We start from the raw sequence: 23,861 nt of genomic DNA, 5'->3' as shown, positions 1-23,861 counted from the left end.
CGGAGACCCTACACCATTTCGGACAGATGGCAATCCAGTTTCTTCTTGAAAGCTGACGCAGATATAAATTAACAAGAGTTGGAGGGGACCTTGTAGGTCATCTAGTCCAACCCAAGCCGGAGACCCTACACCATTTCGGACAGATGGCAATCCAATCTCTTCTAGGTCCAAAACAGTTAGGGAAAAATATGGAGAACTAACAGGGGCAAGAGAGAGAGCCCAAATCTTAGGAAAAGCAGAAAGGTCCACCTGGGAGCCAGGAAGAGATCAAGTGCCCCTAAATGGGTAGATCTAAAAGTCTCTTTCTCTCTCTCTCTCTCTCTCTCTCTCTCTCTCTCTCTGTGTGTGTGTGTGTGTGTGTGTGTGTGTCTTAGCAATGAGAAGGGAGGCGAGCGATCCGAGCAGGCACGATCCGATCCAATCCGATCTCTCTTGGCCGGGCTCCCGCTTCGGGGGTGGGGCTCAGCCAGGCCCGGTTGGGGCGGCGAGACGGAATTCTCGCCTGGCGGGGGCGTCCCTGGCGGTCGCGGGAGGCGCTGCGGGCGGGCGGCGGCGGCGGGGGGGGCGTGGAGGCAGCCACATGACCGGAGCGGGCCGCCTCCAGCTCCGCTCGGCTACAAATTGCAAGCCTGGCGGCGGCTGGAGCCACCGACCGTCTTGCTCGCTTTCCTGGGTTGCAGCTGCCACCTCCTCCTCCTCCTCCTCCGCCGCCGCCGCCGCTGCTCCTGGCGTGGGCATTGCATTGGCGGCCGCGTGGGCGCAATGGGCGTGCGGCGCTGGCTGCTGTTGCTGCTGCTGCTGCTGCTCTGCCTGGCGCTCGGCTCGGCCTCCGGAGGTGGGTGGCTCTTTTTCCCCGTAGGGAAGCGCCCACGGGGGCTGCTGCCGTCGGGGCGCCGTCTGCCCGGGGGATGGAGACCCTGCCAGGCAGGCTGGCAGAGGCAGGGACGGAGCGGGTGAATGGATGGGAGGGTAGCCTTCCCAGCGCCCGGTCCCCCCACCTGCCTGCCTCCAGCGAAGGCACCGCCTGCTCGCCTCAGCCCCCGGCCGGCCGGCCGCTCCTCCTCTCCTCCTCTCTCCCCCCGTCCCGCGGAGGGCAAAAGGGAGCCGGGGACAGCCTGGCTGGGAAGGAAGGAGGGAGCCGTCCCGCTTCCAGCCCAGCCCCTCTTGCATGTTCTAGGACGGGTCTCCTGCCCGAACCAGGGGGGTGGGGGCTGGACTAGAAGACCTCCAAGGTCCCTTTCAGCTCTTAACTCTCTTCTTGCTGCTTCCAAAGGGCCTGCAAAAGAGGAGGCTCGACCTGTTGAATGCCTGCCTTTCGCGGGATTGGGGAAGGGAGCGGGGACCGGGCTTGGAAAGGGGAGGGCGGACTCGGAGCGGGCGGCGGGGACTCCAGCAGGCACCTGCGGCGCAGCCAGGTAACGGGGGAAGCCCGTCCCGGAGGGAGACGCGGGCGCCGGCCCAACTGAGCCGGACACGTCCCTCTCTTGGCGATGGGGCCAGGGAATAGGGCGGCTCTCCTCCGCCGCTCTCCCCCCACCGGGCTCGTTGCAGCTGGAGGAAGGCTCCGCCGGTCCTAGAGACAAGCTAGAACAACAGAGTTGGAAGGGACCTTGGAGGTCATCTAGTCCCACCCACCCCGCTCCAGCAGGAGAGTCTATGCCAAAGATCAGCCTCTACCTAGGATCGAATTCACAGCCTCCTGATTGTCAGGCGAGAGCTCCACTTGCAGGGTAAGCGAGGGTGGGGAATGCCAGGCGGGCCTGCGGTCGGCCTTAGCGAGAGCCCGGGTGGGGGGGGGGGAAAGGTACCTCTGAGCCTGTGCAGAGCGCGCTCGGCGCGTTCCTTCCCCGCGCGTGCCTTGGAGGGAGGCGAAAGCCTGGACCGCCAAGCCTCCTGTTTTCTCCTTCCCTCCTTCGTTGTTTCGCTTTTGTGACCTTCACGCCCTTCGCCCGGCTCTCTTCTCCGACCTTTCGATCCCTCCTCCACGCCGTTGCTATGTTTGGGATCCCCGGCGATCCTTTTTTTTTTGGCCAGGCGCTTCGCGACAGAAGCTGCAGCGATGGAGATGAAACGCCCCCCTTGCGCGCCGGCCTTTCCAAAGGGAAAGAGCTGGGTAATTTGGGGGGGGGGTGTCACAGCACGCCACCCTTGCCGGGGAGGCCTTTGGCGTGTGTGTGTGTGTCTGTGTGTGTGTCTGTGTCCGTGTGTCCTTTTCCTCTGCTGGCTCCTGTCACTCAAGGTGGAGGATCGCAAGCTGGCATGCGGGACGCATCGCAATCCTTCACTGAATGTGCCCCCCTGTGTCGGATTTCAAATGTGCTGCGTAAATACGCCACTTAGAATTCTAACCCGTTCCAGTCGCTGTGCATTTTTCACGCTGGCCCAGTTTGGACTGTCTGATGTTAAGCTTGGTTGAAAAAGACAGCTAGGATTTCACCTGGGCAGGTGACTCTCCTTCCCCCTAACTCTTTTATGTTTCTCCACGCAGCCGGAATCCAAATTCATCTTGGGGTTGATTACAGTTTAGCATTTGGGAGGGGGGGGGGGAAGCGTGAGAAATGATCAGAATTGGCACACTTTTAAGATTTCAAACCCCTGCTTGAAGTTAGTTGGCTTTAAAAGTCCCAGCTGGTTCTCAGCCCATTTTCCTAGAGGGGATGAAATAGAATAATGTATTTAATTAAAGGTATCATTGGAGATTTCCGCTTTGTCTGGCTTGGTCCCGTGAGGCTAAGGAAAGATGAACAATGCAAGATTTTTAAAATTTATTTCTTAATGTTAAACTAAGATAAAATAATATGAATTGGGCTGTGCCTGGGGAGAGGAAAGGTGGGTGGGTGGGGGAAATCTTATTAGAATTAAATAGCAATATAGCTGATGTGTTCTGGATTATTTAAGAATGTTTGTGCCAGCCTTTTACACTAGGCGCTAACAAAGTCCTTGTTTAATGACTGCCTTATTTAATGACCATTCGCAGTTGTGACAGTGACGAAAAGATAACCTTAAAAACCAATCTTCTCATGTATAAAGCTGAAGTAAAATGGCAGTGTTTTAATTAGGGACTGCTTTGCTTAGTGTCGTAGTCCCAGTTGTCGCTAAACAAGGACTACCTTGTATTGCAACGACTCCTATTTTGCAAACGAGGAAGTGAATGAATAGTAGAAGTGAGAGTTGAACTCGGGGACCTGCCTGGTTGCTGTATTCCTGCAAGGGCTTACTTGTGTGTAAATCCCACCAGATGTAGTAATTGGGCACTGATTTCTTTTCCCCAAAGTCCTTGGCTGGCTTTTTACAGCTGGCTTCTCTGATAGAGAAAGGTGGCACTTTGGAATTTGGGCACAAAATGATCAGGAGTTGCAGCACTCAAAAACTGGGTGGTTCAGAATCCCCACCGCCAGGAGGAAGAAACAGCATTTGAAGCAGAAGAGAAAAAGGGTTGGATTTTAGTCCAGGGTTTGGAAAAAACCAAAAGTGATATAAATGTGATACTTAACAAGGAAAAACAGGATATTTTTGCATGCGGCGAGGCCAGCAAGCTCCTGCATAAGCAAGTCCTTGCAACAGGCTTCTCCAAATCTTTGCTGGTCAGCCTGTGCAGACGAGACCTTGGCTTGTGAAAACCTGCTGGATTGCGTGCAGTGTTTCCCCCTTGGGGTGTGGTTGTGGGCCTGCCTCTGTCTTTCAGCAAAGCTGCCCTGTTGTAGCTTGGAGGTGTAAAGCAAGAGTAAGGGGCCTTGGTATTTGTGACCTGGCTTGGAACAGGTCACGGCTGATTTCTCTCAGGCAGCCTTGCCTTGCCTTCAGACCAGTGGTCAGATTCAAATTTTTTTTTACTACCAGTTCTGTGGGCGTGGCTTGGTGAGCGTGGCAGAGGAAGGATACTGTAAAATCTCCAATCAGATGTGATATTTTCCGGTTCTCCGAACTACTCAAAATTTCCACTACCGGTTCTCCAGAACTGGTCAGAACCTGCTGAATACCACCTCTGCTTCAGACCAAGCTTGGTTGAAGATGGTTGAGATATAACTCCTGTGGCATCAAGGATATGACAGAATAACAGAGTTGGAAGGGACCTTGGAGGTCTTCTAGTCCAACCTCCTGCTCAAGCAGGAAACCATATACCTTTTCAGACAAATAGTTGTCCAACCTCTTCTTGAAAACCTCCAGTGTTGGAGCATTTGCAACTTCTGGAGGCAAGTTGTTCCACTGGTTAATTGTTCTCACTGTCAGGAAATTTCTCCTTAGTTCTAAGTTGCTTCTCTCCTTGATTAGTTTCCACCCATTGCTACTTGTTCTGCTTTCAGGTGCTTTGGAGAATAGCTTGACTGCCTCTTCTTTGGGGCAACCCCTGAGATATTGCAACACTGCTATCATGTCTTCTTCTAGTCTTCTTTTCATCAAACTAGACATACCCAGTTCCAGCAACCGTTCTTCATATGTTTTAGCCTCCAATTCCCCTAATCCTCTTTGTTGCTCTTCTCTGCACTTTTCTAGAGTCTCACCATCTTTTTTACATCGTGGTGACCAAAAATGGACGCAGTATTCCATTTCCTATAGGTTTGAAAGCGCCAGCATTGGAGGGCTATTAAAGGTTCCAGCTTATTAACTAAAATGGGTTGATGATGTGCTGAATGAAGAGGCTCCCTCCTGTGGCTTCAGAGGGAGGTGAGAAACGCCTGCACATGATGTACATTTGAACAGAGTGAATCAGGGCACGGGCGTCTGTCTGCAGGAGGCAAGGAAGGGCGAATAATGCCCCACAACGTCTCGTAGCATTGCACAAACGGCACACATTATGTAATTTGCCTGACGTGACACACGTGTGTGTGTGTGTGTGTGTGTGTGTGAGATCCCTGGGGCTTGTGCCAGGCAGGGGGGGGGGGGGGGAGAGGACATTCTATGGGCTGTGAATTTGGGAGGGCACCCTAGAATTTTTTTTTCCAGGACCCCAAGCTTTCAACCCTCAGGAGGATGCACAAGGCTGTGGGTTTGATGTCTCGTCACAGTTCCAGGTCACGTTTGCAAAAACCATGAAGAAATCTACAGTTCTTTGAAGGACTTGAAAGATGGAGGGGTCTAATCCACACAAAGGCTTAACACCTTCACAAAACTGGTTCGTCTTTACGGCGTTGCAAGTCTTGTTAGTTTAAGCAGCTTTCGTCCAGGGAGCTTACAAGCATTAAAAGTTTGGAGGGTGAAAGTGTGCGTAATTGGGAGTTGCACCTTCTAACGCAGCTTAGCATGGAACGAGAGGGTGGTTGGATTGCTGTAGATCAGGTTGGATTCACACCAGAGGTGGTATTCAGCCGGTTCTGACCAGTTCTGGAGAACTGGCAAGGGAAATTTTGAGAAGTTCGGAGAACCGGCAAATACCACTTCTGACTGGCCCCACCCTCATCTCTTCCCTGCCTCCCATTGAGTCCCAGCTGATTTTCTGGGTCTTCTTTTGTTGCCCTGCACAGGAGAACGGAGCTGGAAAGCAGGTTAGTGGGAGGTGGGAGCAGAGGTGGTATTCAGCCGGTTCTGACCAGTTCTGGAGAACCGGTAGCGGAAATTTTGAGTCGTTCAGAGAACTGGCAAATACCGCCTCTGACTGGCCCTGCCCCCATCTCTTCTCTGCCTCCCATTGAGTCCCAGCTGATCAGCTGGGTCTTCTTTGGTTGCCCTGCACAGGAGAACGGAGCTGGAAAGCAGGTTAGTGGGGGGGGAGGGAATGGGGATTTTGCAGTATCCTTCCCCTGCCACGTTCACCACGCCTACCAAGACATGCCACACTCACCAAGCCACGCCCACAGAACCAGTAGTAAAAAATTTTGAATCCCACCACTGACTTACACGCCACATTAACCAGCTCTCTTTGGCTTTCACAAAGCCTGTTAGGGGAACTCGGCTAATGGTGGCTTATTTATTCAGTCAACCATGGCTAAGTCATTGCTTAGTGTGAATCTGTCACCATATACAGGGTGATACAGTTGCTTTCATGCTTCCTTCTTAGCAGTGGTGGGATTCAAATTTTTTTTACTACCGGTTTTGTGGGCGTGGCTTGGTGGGCGTGGCAGGGGAAGGATAGTGCAAAATCCCCATTCCCATCCCACTCCTGGGGGAAGATTACTGCAAAATCCCCCTTCCCTCCCCATCCCACTAGCCTGCTTTCCAGCTCTGTTCTCCTGTGCAGGGCAACCAAAGAAGACCCATCCAATCAACTGGGACTCAATGGGAGGCAGAGAATAGATGGAGGGTGGGGCCAGCCAGATGTGGGATTTGCTGGTTCTCTGAACTATTCAACATTTCCGCTACCGGTTCTCCAGAACTGCACCTCCCAGAATTGCCCAGCCAGTGAGTTTAAAGAAGGAAGGGGGTTTAAGCAACCTCCCAGCCACCCTCAGAGGAAAACGGAATTTCGATTCCAGAAAGGAAACCTATTTGGTTCTACAGAAATTAAGGCCCGTTTCCTTGCTGTTGCCTCAAAGGTTACATGGACCCCTGAGGCTGGACTATATCATTGTATTGTTGTCCTCATTTCAGCTGAGATTGCTCCTGCTTGGCCCCCTTGGCTTTAAAAAAAGAGAAGAAAAAAAAGAAGAGAGCCTCTGAAGATGTGGTCAGCAACATGTCGAGTGGGGCCTTGCCCGCCGGCCTTTGTTGACAGGAACTGGATTCTCTTCCTTCTCTGCCCCCACTCCGCCCCCAATAACAGCCCAGACAAAGCGCTTTTCATGCCAGGAACAAATCCCATCCTGTCAAGGCTGCAGGGCTGCAAGAAGCAAAGCCAACCCAAGTGCCATCTCTGCTGCAGGACAGCCTCTCATGCCAGGATTGGGGATGTGTTTCTGTTTAAGATAGCCTGGTTGGACAGGTTGCCCCACTAGAATGGAAGGGGAATATTTGTAGCTCAAGGGTTGAAAGGAGGGTGTCCTTGGTGCTCTCTGAGCTGGGTGGTTTTCTTGCAGACGTTTCATAACCCAAGTAGGTAACATCATCAGTGTTAGTAGGGAGAGAGGAGGAGGAGGAGGAGGAGGAGGAGGAGGAGGAGGAGGAGGAGGAGGAGGAGGAGGAGGAGGAGGAGGAGAAGAAGAAGAAGAAGAAGAAGAAGAAGAAGAAGAAGAAGAAGAAGAAGAAGAAGAAGAAGAAGAAGAAGAAGAAGAAGAAGAAGAAGAAGAAGAAGAAGAAGAAGAAGAAGAAGAAGAAGAAGAAGAAGAAGAAGAAGAAGAAGAAGAAGAAACAACAACTGTGGGGTCCTTGGTGCTCTCTGAGCTGGGTGGTTTTCTTGCAGACATTTCATAACCCAAGTAGGTAACATCATCAGTGTTAGTAGGGAGAGGAGGAGGAGGGAAGGAAGAAGAGGTCTGTAGGGTCCTTGGTGCTCTCTGAGCTGGGTGGTTTTCTTGCAGATGTTTCATGACCCAACTAGGTAACATCATCAGTGTTAGTAGGGAGAGGAGGAGGAGGAGGAGGAGGAGGAGAAGAGGTCTGTGGGGTCGTTGCTGCTCTCTGAGCTTGGTGGTTTTCTTGCAGACGTTTCATAATCCAAGTAGGTAACATCATCAGTGTTAGCAGAGGGAGGAGGAGGAGGAGGAGGAGGGGAAGAAGAGGACTGTGGGATCCTTGGTGCTCCCTGGGCTTGCTGGTTTTCTTGCAGACGTTTCATGACCCAACTAGGTAACACCATCAGTGCTAGGGAGTGTGGGCTTTCCTCCCTGTTTATATTCAGATAAACAACCTAACAGAAAACAAGGCCCCGATCAAGGAACTACCAAGGACAAAACCACCGCCACCACCAAAACTTGCAAAGTATTGAATATAAACAGGGAGCAAACCCCACACTCCCTAGCACTGATGATGTTACCTAGTTGGGTCATGAAACGTTTGCAAGAAAACCACCAAGCTCAGAGAGCAACAAGGACCCCACAGTCCTCCTCCTCCTCCTCCTCCTCCTCCTCCTCTCCACTCCTAGCACTGATGATGTTACCTAGTTGGGTCATGAAACATCTGCAAGAAAGCCACCAAGCCCAGAGAGCACGAAGAATGTCTCAATGAAAGGGATGTCCTACTGATTGGGAATTGAGGGAGTTGAACTCCCGCAAGGCTGGAGCTCCAGTTCGAAGAAAGTTCTTTTTTTCAAGCTGGTGCAAACTTGTGTATTTTTCCTGACTAGCCTGGCCTTTGTTCCCCACAGTGTTTATCTGCCATTTTCTCGCTGGGGATTGTAAAGACCTTGACCTCTGGAAAAGGCCCGGTGTATTTATGAAGTTGAATCAACAGCAACAGTTGGCATTTCGTGAGCTTTGTGACAGCTGGCACAGCCTAGACGAGCCGAGGGAAATCCAGGGGTTGGAAGGGCCCGAAGCTGAAAGAAATGGTCAAGATTCAGACTAACGTAACATCCAGGAAATGCTTCATTGCTGAATTGGTCCGGTTAGGGACAATTCAGGAAACAAAGCCACCTGAGGGTTGGGCCCTCTGCCATGACTACTGGAAGGTTGGTCTCAAAAAAAGGCTGGAAGAGCCAGCCTTGGGTTCAGGATGTAGTGAATCCCTGGGGTTTGAGTGCAGGAAAACATGCGTGAAAGTGAGGGAAGAGAGACCAATGGGAAAATTTGCTGGGGGACGGGCAAGATTTCCTGTGGGATCTCTTAGGTCTGGAGCAGTGGTGGGATTCAATGCTTTTTACTACCGGTTCTGTGGGCATGGCTTGGTGGGCATGGTGTGGCTTGAAGGGTGTCGCTTGATGGGCGTGGCAGGGAAAGGATACTGCAAAATCTCCATTCCCTCCTGTACTGAGTATTGCAGTGTAAATTCAGCGCCAGAAAAGTAAACACAGATGGCTGAGGCTTCATTTAACTTCTTTATAAACATGTAAAGTAAATTTTACAATACCAGTTGTAGATTTCTCCACCATGGAGCAAACTCAAACAGAAGCAGACATGTCACGGGCTCAGAGCAGAACAGTAGACATGTCAGGAGCTCAGAAACAGACAATCAGTTTCACTTTAGTTCAGCAGGCAAGCAAGACACACAGCAGAGGAGAGAAGCAGTTTCATTTTCAATAGACAGACTCAGAGCTCAACATAGCTGCAGAGCTTCAGAGCTTAATACAGAGCCACACCTAGGCTACTTCGAGTTTCAGTTTCCAAACAGTCCTCATTGGCTGACTTAGTTGCTATGCCTATTCATTGCCTGACCTGGTTACCATGCTCTATTCCAGTTCATGAATATACTCTGACACCTCCCCACCTCACTAACCTGCTTTTCAGCTCCGTTCTCCTATGCAGGGCAACCAAAGAAGACCCAGCTGATTAGCTGGGACTTGGGAGGCAGAGAAGAGATGGGGTTGGCGGGGCCAGTCAGAGGTGGCGTTTGACGGTTCTCCAAACAACTCAAAATTTCCGCTACTGGTTCTCCAGAACTGGTCAGAACCGGCTGAATACCACCTCTGGTCTGGAATCAATGACTAGATTCACACACAGGTAGCCCTTTGACTTCATGACTGGTCCTTTAGCGATCATTTGAATTTACAACAGCCCTGAAACTAGGGACCTATGACCAGCATTTATGAAAGTTGCAGCATCCCCAGGGTCACATGATTAGAATTTGAGTGCTTGGCAACAGGTGTGTATTTATGATGGTTTATGACAGAGGTCTTCAAACTTGACAGCTTTAAGACTTGTGGATTCCAACTCCAAGAATTCCTCCTCCAGTCATGTTAGCTCAGGAATTCTGGGAGTTGAAGTCCACAAGTCTTAAACTTGCCAAGTTTGAAGACCCTTGTGATAGATGATAGATAGATAGATTGATAGATAGGTAAATAGGTAGGTACGGAGAGATAGATGATAGATAGATAGATAGATAGATAGATAGATAGATAGATAGATAGATAGATAGATAGATAGATAGATAGATGATAGATAGATAGATAGATAGATCAGGGGTCTTCAAACTTGATCGCTTTAGGACTTGTGAACTTCAACTCCCAGAATTCCTCCTCCAGTCATGTTAGCTCAGGAATTCTGGGAGCTGAAGTCCACAAGCCTTAAACTTGCCAAGTTTGATGTAGTGTCCAGGGTCATGCCATCATCATTTGAGACCTTCCCAACTGGCTTCCAACAAAGTCAATGGAGGAAGATGGGTTTGCTTCATGATTACACCATTCATTTAACAGAGGTTTGCTTAAATCTTAAATCACAGTCAAAGCTGCTTAACTGTGGTAGAAAAGGCCATACAGTTGGGTGGAGACCCACTTAACAACCACTTTGCTTAGCCACATAAATTCTGATAGTCTTTGGAGCTTCTCAATCATCCAGATCATGGTTGTCCCAAAGGCAACAGGATCAGGGCAAGACAGTTGGCAACAAATCCTGGCTTCTAAGTTAAGTGGTGAAGGCTTCTGACTCTTGAAAAACAGCCTCCAATCTTTGTAACCGTGTGTGGTTTTGCACATTGTTGGGTGTGATATGCATTCATCCAATCCCTTCTCTGTTTTTTAGGAAACAAGATCATGTACCTTAACCAGAGATTCTGGGGCTTGGAGGCAGACAAGGGCCAACTTCTTAATATTGTTGTGTTGGAAACCAAAGTGTTGTAAGCTGGAAGAACCTGGCTTGTTTTATTGGCCAACATAAGGATAAAAGGAGTGGGCTTCTCAGCCAGGTTGTAGCTTCCTTGCAGTTTAGGAAGGGCAGCAAGCTGTCAAGAATCTTGAATGGAAACCCAGTGTAATATAGGTTTCAAGCCCATAACTCTGAAACTTTGAACTCTAAAACCTAAATTTTGTAATTTTAAACCCCAAAAGAATCTGGGAACGGAAACCTGTCACCTGGATTACAATAATAATAATAATAATAATAATCAGGAGGAGCACAACTCACACTGCTCCCATGTCTTGCACATTTGTTGGGTCCCTAGACTTCTTGTTCCGGAGAAGAATGTAGCTGCTCTTGCTTTGGCCTTGCAGCTAACTGTGGAGCAACCATGTTTGAGGTTGAAGGGAGAAGAAGTATGATGGGGGATGTAAGGCAAAGAGAAGAGGGGCTCGGCTGAGCTGGTGAGATCAAAAGATCTTCCGAGGCATCTCAGAAATATCTGGGAGATCTCAAGAGATTTCTGTCCTCAAGATCTGGCAGAAATATCATCAGTGAGACAGTGAGGACAATCAACCAGTGGAACAGCTTGCCTTCAGAAGTTGTGGGAGCTCCACCACTGGAGGCTTTTGAGAAGAGACTGAAATAGTATAGGGTTTCCTGCCTGAGCATGTGGTTGGACTAGAAGACCTTCAAGGTCCCTCCCAACCCTGTTATTCTGTTAATCTGCTTTTTCATGCATAGAGGGAAGGACCTCGTGGCATAGAAGACGGTTGCAGGAACTCGGTATGGCTAGTTTACTGAAGAGATGGAAGAGAAGGACTAGGGGAGGCAGGATAGCAGTCTTCCAATATATGAGGGGCTGTCAGAGTGGAGGGAGGGTCAAGCTATTTTCCAAGGCACCTGGAGGCCAGACAAGGAATAATGGATGGCAACTGATCAAGGAGAGATTCAGAAATAAGAAATATGGAGAAATTTTCTGACACTGAGAACAATCAACCCATGGAACAGAAGTTGCTTTGGGAAGTTGTGGGAGCTTCATCACTGGAAGCTTTCAAGAAGAGATTGGACTGCCATTTGTCAGAAATGCCGTAGGGTCTCCTGCTTGGGCGGGGAGTTGGACTAGATGACCTATAAGGTCCCCTCCCTCAAAATTGTTTCCTCCTGGAAAATATAGAGGCGAGGACCCTTCCAACTCTGTTAATCTGTAATCTTCTCCTTCTCCCCAAACATAGGGTTTTTCTAGGAACCAGAGTTCCTTGAAGCTTTTATTCTTTTTTTTTTTTTTTTTAAATCTCTTCTGCCCTTCCCACTGTAGTGGGAAGATGACATCAGAGCAACAAAATCCAATGAGGAACCAATTTTGGTCTTCCGGGACCAAAAACTCCTTTCTAACCAAGTGGGAAGAGCCTCGTCAGGCTCCAGATTGGTGCTGACTAATAAAGAGATCCAGGCCCCCAGTGATTTACGGAGAGCTGGTATGCCTTTTCTCTTTTCTATGGTGAAATCAAAGGGCTGGGGACTCTCCTTTCCTTAAAGGCAGCAGTTTTGCCATCCCCCAAGCTGTGAAGGAGGATGGGAGGGAAATCTCTAAAGCGGAAAGATCGGGTGGAAGGGATTGTGTGGAAGGAGCTGATCGAGGAGACCAAATCTGTAGTACTTTTTATAACTCTTCTCTTTCCTGTCCAGCCACGACAGTCCAAAGTGGATTTGTGCAGACCAAAGACCTCCGTTTACTTTTCTTTTCCGCCTAAAATGTGCTAGCCAGCTACTGTTTTCAGACCATATGCCTGTCACTTAACGCTGGCCTTACCATTTTGGTTCTATCTATCACTATTGGCTATCAAAGCTGGACCGATGGAAAAGAGAATTATTTTTATTCAGAGATCTTTGCAGTGGGGGCGGCATTTTACCCATGCCAGGAATCTTTAGCTGAGCATCAGCAACTGAGAGAGAGAAAAAAAACTTGCATTGACAAATACTCTTTTGTAAAAGGGCCCAGCAGAGATTATACTACCTGAGACTTCTCAGAAAACAACTGAATGAAAAACTGCTAGTGACCTTGTACCGCTGCACCATAGAGAGCATTTTAACTTCCTGCACCTCTATATGCTTTGCCAATTGCAGAGGGGCAGATAGGACAGCACTCCATAGGGTTAATGTTATTGCCCAGAGGATCATGGGTTGCCCTCTCCCCTCTTTGGAAGAGCTTTATAGCTCCTGCTGCCTTAAGAAAGTTCAAAGCATCCTTAAAGATCCATCTCATCCTGGGCACCCTTTTTTTGAACTATTAACATCTGGCTGACGGTACAGGACAATAAAAACAAGGACGAATAGGCTGAAAAACAGCTTCTATCCCAGGGCAGTAACTCTATTGAATTCTACTGTACAATGCAATATTAATGCAATATCAAGGGTTTCCCATTCAATTGTACAGAATGTGAAGGAGGTGTGTTTGTGTTTTATTTTTGTAGTTATAATGTACACTGAAGATAGCATTTAATTTCATTGTACGAGGTGCAAATGACAATAATGATATGTGTGTTGCTTGTTACTTGTGTTTTTCATGTATTTTTTAAAAGAAAAGTCCTGAGTAGCAGTGCCCTAATATCGTCAAAGACTAGTCTTTTCTCTTAGCTTCAAAAAACGACCGGTTGTTTTTGGCACACGCTTTTGGAAGCTCGAATACAGGATGACTAGATATACCGTCAACGTTGGCCTATGCAGGCACATTAAATTTATTATTATGGCCGTTAAAGGTTAACCAGATGCTTGAAACTGTCAGTAGGGCTATGATGAGTGCTTGGATGCCAGAAGACCTTGCGAGACTTTTATATCAAAGTAAAATGCAACTTCTGCACGCCTACCATGGCACTTCCAATACGTGGTCTCATGTGTCAACTATTTGCAGTTATTGAGGGGGGGGAAAAAAGAACAATGTACAAATTTGGTCAACTTCTTCCATAAAACCACCATCTGTTTGGCAGACGACGACAGTAGGGATGCATATGAAATGAAAGCTCACTGAAAAATCGACATGAATCTCCAGAAGTTGTGGTTGCTCCATCACTGGAGGGTTTTTTTTTTTAAAAAGAAGAGATTGGACAGTCATGTGTTTGGAAGTGTATAGAGCCATGATGGCGAACCTATGGCATATGTGTCAGAAGTGTCACGTGAGAGATCACCTGAAGAATGCCCATTGCACATGTGTGCACACCGCCCACCCACCAGCTGATAGTCGGGTATCTGGTGCTCATGCATAGAAGTGTGGAAGTGCGTGGGAGACATGGGTGCACGCACAGAGATGCACAGGGGGTATGCACAGAGGTGTGTGGCATAGGCAGGGGGATCGTGCATGCATGCGCAGAGATGCATGGCTCATGGGGGTGTGTGCACGCAAGCGCAGGGGCTGTGCCCCCCCCACGTGCATTGCTTTCTGAGTGGCACATGAGCACACATGCACAATTTTCGGCATGGGAGCCCAAAAAGATTAGCCACCACTGGTATAGAGACTCCTGCTTAAGCAGAGGGGTGGACTAGAACAGGGGTCGCCAACCTTTTGGATCTTAGGGACCACCAAATTCATAATTTTAAATCCCGCGGACCAAGAGACCCTGAGAAAATCCCCCCGAAAGTCTGCAGGAAAATTCCCCACCCCGTTTTCCTACTGATTGATCCTTCTTTATTTGGGATCGCAGGATACCGTCTCTAGCTCCATTCTCGGGGGTGGGGGGTGGGGGAGAGACTTTTGGCTTCATGCAAGGAAAACAGCAGAAGTTTTTCTTTCTCTCCCCCAAACTCCGCCTTTTGGAGCAGGAGGCCTTGCAGGGTCCCAAATACTCATTTCAGGCAGAGTTTGGGGGAGAGAAAGAAAGACTTTTGCTGCTTTCCTTGCGTGCAGCCAAAAGCAGAAGAAAAAAGAAGCGGAAAGAAGCAGCCCGGTGGCCAAGCCAGGCACATGGGGTGATAGGGGCAAGTTCCCCCCCCCCTCCACCCTTTCCCCCCTCCCCTCACTACCTCATGTTGTTCACAATGCAAGCGAGACAAGCCTTGTGTTCCCGCGTAGCCTGGATTAATTACTTTGGGGGGGTGCTTTGGGGGTGATATTTCTCTGAGGACCACCAAAATTTTCTCACAGACTACCAGTGGTCCCTGGCTCCCTGGTTGGGGACCACTGGACTAGAAGACCACCAAGGTCCCTTCCAAGCTGTTATTCTGTAAGAATGCATACATGAACGAGTCGGGTTCCAGGATCTTCTGCTCCAGACATGCGATCTTCGGCTGGCAGTCTTGAACAAAACCTGGAATTCTAGAATTTTGGTGGGGAGGAGTCTAAATGGACCAACTCCCCTGGTAAAGAAACCATTCCCACCATCGCCTCATTCCTTGTCTTCCTGCAGGTCCAGTCTCTGAAGCAAGTGATGGGAAGGAGCTCCTGGAAGGACAGGACGTGAACATGGCACACCCCAAAGTGGTCCGGAGTGTTGGGGGGCACCGGCACAATGCCTGGCGGAGGTATCGCCGCCCTCGCCCTCGTCTTTCACATAAAGGACCCATGCCTTTCTAGCACAGGTAAGAGAGACGGCGGGATGGAAGAGTGATGGAAGAGGAGGGTGGATTCCGGGGACATCAGGCATAGATTAAAGACCAAAAAGGGGACATGGTGGCTCAGCGGCTAAGACGCTGCGCTGGTTGATCAGAAAGCTCTGCAGCTCGGTGGTTCGAATCCCTAGCACCATGTTTTTTTCCTAGAAGTCTGCTCAGGGGCTAAGACACTGAGCTTGTCGATCAGAAAGTTCAGCGGTTCGAATCCCTAGCGCCATGTAATGGAGTGAGCTCCCGTTACTTATCCCAGCTTCTGACAACTTAGCGGTTCAAAAACAAGTAAAAAAATGCAAGTAGAAAAATAGGGACCACTTTGGTGGGAAGGTAACAGCGTTCCGTGCACCCTTGGCATTTAGTCCTGCCGGCCACATGACCATGGAGACGTCTTCGGACAGCGCTGGCTCTTCGGCTTTGCAATGGAGATGAGCACCGCCCCCTAGAGCCAGAAACGACTAGCTTGTGTGCGAGGGGAACCTTTACCTAAAAGGCCATGAAGGAATCCCTGGGTTGTAGGCTGACAAAGGAAGTTCAGGAAACACCACAGAAGGTGCCATTCCTAAGACAATAACATAGGGTTGCCAAACATCCTACATGGAAGTGTCCACAGAGATTCTCAATCATCCAGGTTGTGGTTGTCCCAGACATGTTTTCTTTCAAAAGGCAACTGGACTTTTGCTAGAAGTTGTTTCACTTCTCATCCAAAAAGCTCCTGACTGAATGGTGGAGAATGGAAGGATGGAAGGGAAAAATCTTCCCACAAAACAAGGAAGTCCAGTTGTCTTTTGAAAGAAAGCATCTCTGGGGCAACCATGACCTGGACCATGAATCTCCATTGACACTTCCGTGTAGGATGTTTTGCAACCCTATGGAATTGTCCTAATAAGGAGACCTTCTGAGATGTTTTTTGAACTTCTGACTTTAGCCTACAATCCCTTGGTGAACTTTTGGGATCCTACATGGCAGTATCCATAAAGTCACCCGGAGTTTCACCTGGAGTTGAACGGTGCCTCAAAGAAAGGAAAGGTACTTTTAAGTACCAACCACAACAGGTGGTTTACGCATCTTGGATTGGCTCCAATAACGCAGTATTGTATTATGGCCCTTCCTGCTATCACAGAAAATCAAGCAGGAAGTGAAGCATGTCCTCCCTTTGGGGGCAGGGATGGTCTGCTGGGGGTTTGCAGAAGTTTGGGAGAGCCCAGGGGTGGGATTCAAATTTTTTAACAACCGGTTCTGTGGGCTTGGCTTAGTGGTCATGTGACTGGCTGGATGTGGGCCAATTCAACATCACTCACATTGAAGCATGCACCTCCTCGCTTGGCCTCTCATGACTGCGGGGATGCTGCAACAGTCCTAAGTGTGAAAAATGGTCATAAGTCACTTTTTTCAGTGCCATTGTAACTTTGAATGGTCACTCCACACAAGCAAAGTACCAGCAAAAGAGGGAAAAATAAATCCAGAGAAGTTCCTGTGACAGGAAGTCTAGTCCTGCCAAGAATGTAATAAGGGTTAACGGAGAGGCAGTTTCTGTAAGCAACACCAGAATGTTTCCTTCCTGCCTTCCTTACAGGATTAGGCCAGTAATTTCTTCTAACAACCAGTTCTCCGAACTGCTTAGAATGTTAACAACCGGTTCTAGCGAATAGGTGCAAACCTGTAGAATCCCACCCCTGGGAGACCCCCTAGCTAAGATTCTGTGCAGTTCGAAGAACCCCCAAATTCCACTCCTGGCTGGCCCCGCCCACCCCTCCCCTCCCCTCCCAGGAGCCCCCACATGGCCCGTTCTGGATGCAGGTAAGTGCAGGGCGCACGCGGAGGCTCGGGGATGGTGAAAAACAGGCCTCCTGAAAGTTCAGGAAGGCCAGAAATGGGCCCGTTTCCATCTTCCAGAGAGCCTCCGGAGTCCAGGGAGGCCGTTTTCACCCTCCTGGAGGCTTGAAAAAAGCCTCCGGAGCCCGGGGAGAGCAACTCCCCTCCCCCCACTGTAGTGCAGGAGACCAACTAGGCCCCACCCATCATGGCGATGCCCACTCAGCCACCGGGAAGAGAACCCTTTGCTAAAATTTGTGAAGCCCACTCCTGCTGTGTGGGCTCCCTTTGTAAGACCCCTTGAAGTCATTTGCGAGTGGCAACTGCTGTCCCCTCCGAGGCCTGCTTGCTGATTTGGGCGAGACTTTTGGATTCCAAAGAGATCATTCACGGTCTTCATTTCTTCGTCTCCCTGGAGTAAAGAAGCCATCGGCCACAATTTATGAAGTTGCCTTCTCCAGACAACCAAGGCGTGCCAAGACAAGGGGGCGTGATGGAGATGGTGGCCGGAGGCTTCCAGGAAGGCTTGGAGAGTCTTCAACTTGCTCTTTCTTTGATCTTTGCAGGATGAAGGACTGCCTGGGAATGACCCGCCCTGTTGTGTCCTCTCTGCTTGATCGACTTTGCTTGCAAAGGGCTTCCATCCATGGCAGAGTTTGAACCAGAGCTGCCTGACCCAGGAAGCCCCAAGAGCGGGAGGGGAAGAGCATGAGGATCCAGCATTTCCACCTTCTATGGTCTCATGGTGCCTCCTGCTCCAGCTGGTGACACTTCTGTGGCTCTCTCTCTCTCTCTTCCCACCACCAGGCAAAGCTGAAAAGGATGCAAGGAGGACCCAGAAGGTGGCTCCGGGTGTAGACAAGGAAGGAAGGAAGGAAGGAAGGAAGGAAGGAAGGAAGGAAGGAAGGAAGGCGTAGCATCGGCTCTCTGCCTCTTTGCCACGAAAGCTAAGCGGCGGCTGAGAGAACACCCTCATGTCCCCTCCTAGCTGGTTGCAAGGCCTTCTTCCACCAGTGGTGCCCTTGGAGTCCAAGGTCGTTTGGCCAGTGAAAAGCACTTTTGATAGCTCATCAGCAGCCCCTCCCAGGCCCCCCCTGCCCTGCCCTGCCCCCTTTTGCATTCCTCCCATCACAGCATTCCCAAGAGCAGAGTTTTCACAACAGCCCAAAAAGCGTTCAACACCGACGGCTGTATCCCCCTTTAGATGCTTAAGCTGAGCTGCTGCATTTCTGTCTGCCCCACAAGACTTAGGAGACCCGCTGGCAGCGGGTGGGTGGGAAATGAGAACAGACCACAATTGGGGTGTGCTGCATTCTCCTGCCCTTGACCTTCTGCGGGACATCTTGAGAGCCTCCAGTCTAGCCTTTCTCGGGGTGAAACAGATTTAGGGACTTCCTGCCCAGCGTCTCTTTAAACAAAACAAACAAACAAAACCCACGTGCCACTTTCTAAAACATCTTCCCCGCACAAGACCATCCGTCCTTTCCCCACCTCCCAAAAAAACCTAAGTTTTGCCCAACTTAGATAGGCCCCGTTTCTTATGGTCTTCTCCACCCTTACAGGAACCGGGCCTGGCTAATTTAGGGAAGAGATGGACCGGGGAGACAGGATAGCAGTGTTCCAATATTTGAGGGGTGCCACAGAGAGGAGGATGGGGTCAAGCTGTAGGCCAGACAAGGAACAATGGATGGAAACTGAACAAGGAGAGATTCAACCTGGAAATAAGGAGGAACTTTCTGACAGTGAGAACAATCAACCCAATGGAACAGAAGTTGCCTTCGGAAGTTGTGGGAGCTTCATCACTTGAGACTTTCAAGAAGAGACTGGACTCCCATCTGTCAGACATGGTGTAGGGTCTTCCGCTTGGGCAGGGGGTTGGACTAGATGACCTACAAGGTCCCTTCCAACCCTGATTATCTGTTTATCTGTTTACCCTCCATCCTGAGCCAAGGTTACGACCTCTTGTTTGAACCTCACCCTTTCTTTAAATCAGGGGTGTCCAACCTTGGCAACTTTAAGAGTTGTGGACTTCAACTCCCAGAATTCCTCAGCCAGCAAGCTGGCTGAGGAATTCTGGGAGTTGAACTCCACAACTCTTAAAGTTGCCAAGGTTGGACACCCCTGATTTAAATAGTGGCAGCTGCAATGGACAGGAGGTTGAAGTCCCATCGCTCAACCGTCCATAGGGGAAAACAAACTCCCCCCCGCTGCAGAAGTCAAGAATGGACAAGCTACCATTCAGATCGTGTCTTCTTTTGGTCAGTGGCCTTCTGCGACGGCTCTTCCCTCCTCCCTCTTGCTGAGCTTGGCTAATAAGATGGGGCTTACCTTACCGGGAGGTTGTAAACGCAACCGGAACAGGCATGGAAGCTCTTTCGATGCATGCAATATGCTCTATAAGTCGTTTCGTTGCAACTGCATTTTGCCTTGAAGGAACCTTTCTCACCAAAGACCTCTTAGCTTGGGCTTTAGCACTTGCAAAGCAAAAACATCCCCGGGTTGTAAAAGAATTTGCCCTGTGCTCTTCTTGGTTTGCACTTGTCTGTGTGTTTGTGTGTTTGTGTGCGTGTGTGTGTGTGTTGGGCCATGGGGAGGAGCTGCGCAGAAGCCTGGTGTGGCAGCTCCCATCTGTGTTATTATTATTTTTTTCCAGGTGGCTTTCCTTTGTAAAGAACACTAATTTATGCCAGCTAGGGATGCCTACTTGCTTAAACCCTTGTTGGTAACTGGGTTACCAGTGTGTGTTTCTGTAAAGGTTTGTTCTATGTAAATATAGCTTTATAATAAAGAGATACGAAAGAAATATAAACCTTATTATGATTATTATTTGTTGCAATCATAAGATGGTCTTTCTCTTCTCTTCTCTTCTCTTCTCTTCTCTTCTCTTCTCTTCTCTTCTCTCCTCTCCTCCTCTCTCCCTTCCCTTCCTTCCTTCCCTTCTCTTTTCTCTTCTTTCATTTTTCTTCTTCTCTCCTCTTTTCTCCCCTCCCTTCCTCTCTGCCTTTATTTCTCCTTTCTATCTTCCCCACCCCACCCTTCTCTTATCTTTTCTCTTCTCTTCTCTTCTCTCTTCTCTCTCTTCTCTTCTTCTCTCTTCTCTTCTCTCTCTCTCCTCTCCTCTCTTCCCTTCCCTTCTCTTCTCTTTTCTCTTCTTTCATTTTTCTTCACTTCTCTCCTCCTCTTCCATTCCCCTCCCTTCCTCTCTGCCTTTATTTCCAATCCTTTCCTATCTTCCCCACCCTTCTCTTTTCTCTTCTCTTCTCCTCTTTCCTTCCCCTCTTCCCCTCCCTTCTGCCTTTATTTCCAATCCTTTCCTATCCTCCCCTCCCTTCTCTCCTTCTCTCTCCTCTGCTTTTATTTCCAATCCTATAGTATCCTCCCTTCTTTTCTCTTTATCAGAGGGGTGCAGGATGCACTGGGGCTGTTCTAAAGATTTGCCCATCTCTGTCTGGAAGACCTCACTTCACATGCAAACCCACAGCCGCTGGTTCACACACCACCCTCTATATCTGTGATGCTACCTTGCTGCTGTCACGGAGCGCAACTTTTGGCCAACCCTGTTGGGTAGCCCATGAGCTGTGTTACAGGCAATAAATATCGGTTGTCCTTGACTTAAGAGTCCATCAGGTTAGCAACCCATTCGAAGGCACAACGGCACTGAAAAAAAGGGACTTGCAACAGGTCCTCGCCCTTACGACCGTTGCATCTTCCCAGGCTCGGCAATCTGCATGTATTTAAAACAGTTGCAGCGTCCCAGGGTCATGGGATCGCAACTTGTGACCTTTCCAGCAGCTACCCCCAAGCAAAGTCAGAGTGGGGGGAGACTGGATTCGCTTAACGACCATGTGATTCAAGTGCAGGGATTCATTTAACAACCAAGGCAGAAAGAGTTGTAAAATCTGGGGCTACTCACTTGCTTATGAATGGAAATGCTGGTCTCAAATTCTGGACTACCTATAAAATAATAATTCTCCTCCTCCTCCTCCCCTCTTCCTACCTCCTCCTCTCTTTCCTTCTTTCTTTCTTTCTTTCCTCCTTTCTTTCTTTCTTTCTTTCTTTCTTTCTTTCTTTCTTTCTTTCTTTCTTTCTTTCTTTCTTTCTTTCTTTCTTTCTTTCTTTCTCTCTCTCTCTCTCTCTTTCTTTCTTCTTTCCTTCCTTCCTCCTCTTCCTCCTCTTTCTTTTTTCTTTCTTTCTTTCCTCCTCCTTTCTTTCTCTTTTACTTCCTTCCTTCCTTCCTTCCTTCCTTCCTTCCTTCCTTCCTTCCTTCCTTCCTTCCTTCCTCCTCCTCCTCCTCCTTCCTTCCTTCCTTCCTTCCTTCCTTCCTTCCTTCCTTCCTTCCTTCCTTCCTTCCTTCCTTCCTTCCTTCCTCCTCCTCCTCCTCCTCCTCCTCCTCCTCCTCCTCCTCCTCCTCCTCCTCCTCCTCCTCCTCCTCCTCCTCCTCCTCCTCCTCCTCCTCCTCCTCCTCCTCTACATGTACATGTTTCTGGTAGTAGCCGAAATACCAGCAGATGGGCTGAGCTCTGTGTGTTTCCACATTCCCACACTATGTTTTTATCTGTTAAGAGCCTCCATTGGAGGTTTCACACTTCGACACTCCAACTCTAAACCTGTTCAGGATCCTCCCTGAATTAAGAAGCTTAAGGGAGGCTAGACCCTCCAGCCATATCCTCCTCTATTGTTCCTCCTTGCTCGCTGGTCTCCTTCCTCCGTCATTTAATTCGATTTTCGTCCTTGCATACTCTCGACAATGTTTCTTCTTTCCACAGAACAAACTACCTGGTAGTGCTAGCGTAATTCACAAGCATAGTGTAACAAGAGAGTCCAGCCACAATTCTTTAGAATGTCCAAATACTCCACGGTCAAATCATCTTGCAATCTTGTAAGCTGTGGGTGCAATTTTACCATTTTGTTGGTGATCTTTTCCTTTCTTCAAAAAATGTGTTGACTTCACTCACTACCAGCTCAAGCTGTACTAGGCTTCAGGCATGCACCCGCCTCATCTATGAGGATCCCTAACCATAGCTTAAGCCTAATTCCACGGTCTTTGACATCGTATTACGGTGGCATTCCTTGTAGGGAAAGGCCAAGGGGCTTAAGAAATGAAGAAATCCAGATTTGGTAGCTGGGGAAGGCAAAAGAACAGAATTAGGCACACTAATTATGTGGCTCCATTGTGCTCAAGGTTGTGTACAAGAATACACGAACGAGTTGAATAGACTTTGACTGAGACTTCCAAATTCCCACAATTAAAGATAAATGCTGCATTTTTCTTCTTCTTTTTTGAAACTGCAGATATGCAGTTCTGGGTTTAGTCCCATCAAGCAGCTGTTTCAAAACACAACAGGAAAAGGGTGGAGGGGGGAAAGTTATTTGCAAAAAATAAAAATAAAATTCTAATTCAACATTAGCTTGACCTAAATTCGAACATGGACAAGTGTAAAAAAAACCCTGGTGTTTGCACTGAAAATATTGGGCTTGGAGTCTGTTAGTTCTTGAATCTAGATGATCAAAAGGAAGGAATTTCCATTTGATTACTAACCGATATCCTTCAGAACTGATTAAAGTGATTCTCAACATTTCTGAATCAAAATTTGAATACTGAAATTTAGGCAACGTTCTCCCTTCATTAACTTTGTTACCCTCAAGGAGCTTAAAAATATTTCACGGAGATGAAATATTTGCACATTTTTAAAAAATCTCATCTGATGGAGAATTGCCTCTCATAAATGCTGTTCAGTTAAATATAGGTTACTGGGAAAAAGGCGCTTCCAAAATTTCTTGTGCTTTTCTGTATGTCCATTACAGGCGTGGGGGGGGGGGAGTTAAACCAGGACAGAGAGAGAGGGGGTAGATTTTGACATGGGAATGGAAGCTTTTGTGATTTGTGGAATTAATGGTTCACAATTTGGAAAATAGAGGGACCAGCTGCTGCAAAGCCGGATGATATGTGTGTGTGTGTGTGTGTGTGTGTGTGTGTGTGCATGCCACTCAGGGAATTCCATCTGAAAAAACGGGAACTCTAATTTTCTTTCTTCAAATGCTCAGAGCTCCATCTTGTGGCAAATTGTTTTATTCAGGAGCCTCTACAAGATTTCATCCAATTTAGGGATTGAATTACCAGAGACAGGGAAAGGCAACATGAATAGAATAGAATAGAATAGAATGCAGAATAAGAATAGAATGCAGAATAAGAATAGAATAGTAGAGTTGGAAGGGACCTTATTACTCTTCCCTTTCCCTTTCCCTCCATTTCTCCCGGCGCGGCGGCAGAAAATAAACCCCCCCCCCCCCCCCCCCCGCGCACCCCCCCCCCCCTAACCCCTCCCCCCCCCCCCCCCCCCCCCCCCCCCCCCCCCCCCCCCCCCCCCCCCCCCCCCCCCCCCCCCCCCCCCATTTTCTTCCCCCCCCCCCCCCCCTCCCCCCGCCCCCCCCCCCCGCCCCCCCCCCCCCCCCCCCCCCCCTTTTTTGGTGTGGTGGTAATGCTTTTTCCCCCCCCCCCCAAACCTTCTTTTCCCCACCCTAACACCTTTTTCCCCCCCACCCCCCCCCCCCCCCAAAAAAAAAAAAAAAAAAAAAAAAAACACCCCAACCCACCACCCACCCCCACAACCCCACCTTTCCAACCCCCCCCCCCCCCCCCCCCCCCCGCTCCCCGGGGGGGGGGAAAGGGGGGGGGAAAAAAACCCTGTGTGTGTGTGTGTGTGTGTATGAATCAAACCACTGATCCACTTAACCTGGGTATTATCTACAAAATTAGCAATACGTGGCCTCAGCTCTAAGGTAGATGCTCCCTAAAGAATGGAAGACATTCAAGTTTGGATCTTTTTCTTTCTTCTTCTTTTTTTTTTTTGGCTTCAAGTCAGAATGTAT

The 23,861-nt window shown here is 48.9% G+C and overlaps 1 pseudogene across 1 annotated transcript; it reads left to right on the top strand.

The window, feature by feature from the left end:
• The first annotated feature begins 591 nt into the window (after positions 1-591).
• On the top strand, positions 592-18,411 carry LOC148129756 (uncharacterized; annotated as a pseudogene). The gene is made up of 4 exons (XR_015750721.1): positions 592-835; positions 14,978-15,149; positions 17,558-17,833; positions 17,875-18,411. The product of XR_015750721.1 is annotated as an uncharacterized LOC148129756 (transcript).
• Positions 18,412-23,861: the final 5,450 nt, after the last annotated feature.

This window comes from Notechis scutatus, chromosome 10 (genome assembly GCF_049901735.1).
Source record: "Notechis scutatus isolate UNSWTSFEM ecotype Mainland chromosome 10, rNotScu1.2, whole genome shotgun sequence".
Taxonomy (NCBI): domain Eukaryota; kingdom Metazoa; phylum Chordata; class Lepidosauria; order Squamata; family Elapidae; genus Notechis; species Notechis scutatus.
The sequence above is the reverse complement of the archived record's forward strand: the minus strand, read 5'-3'. Positions and strand labels throughout refer to the sequence as shown.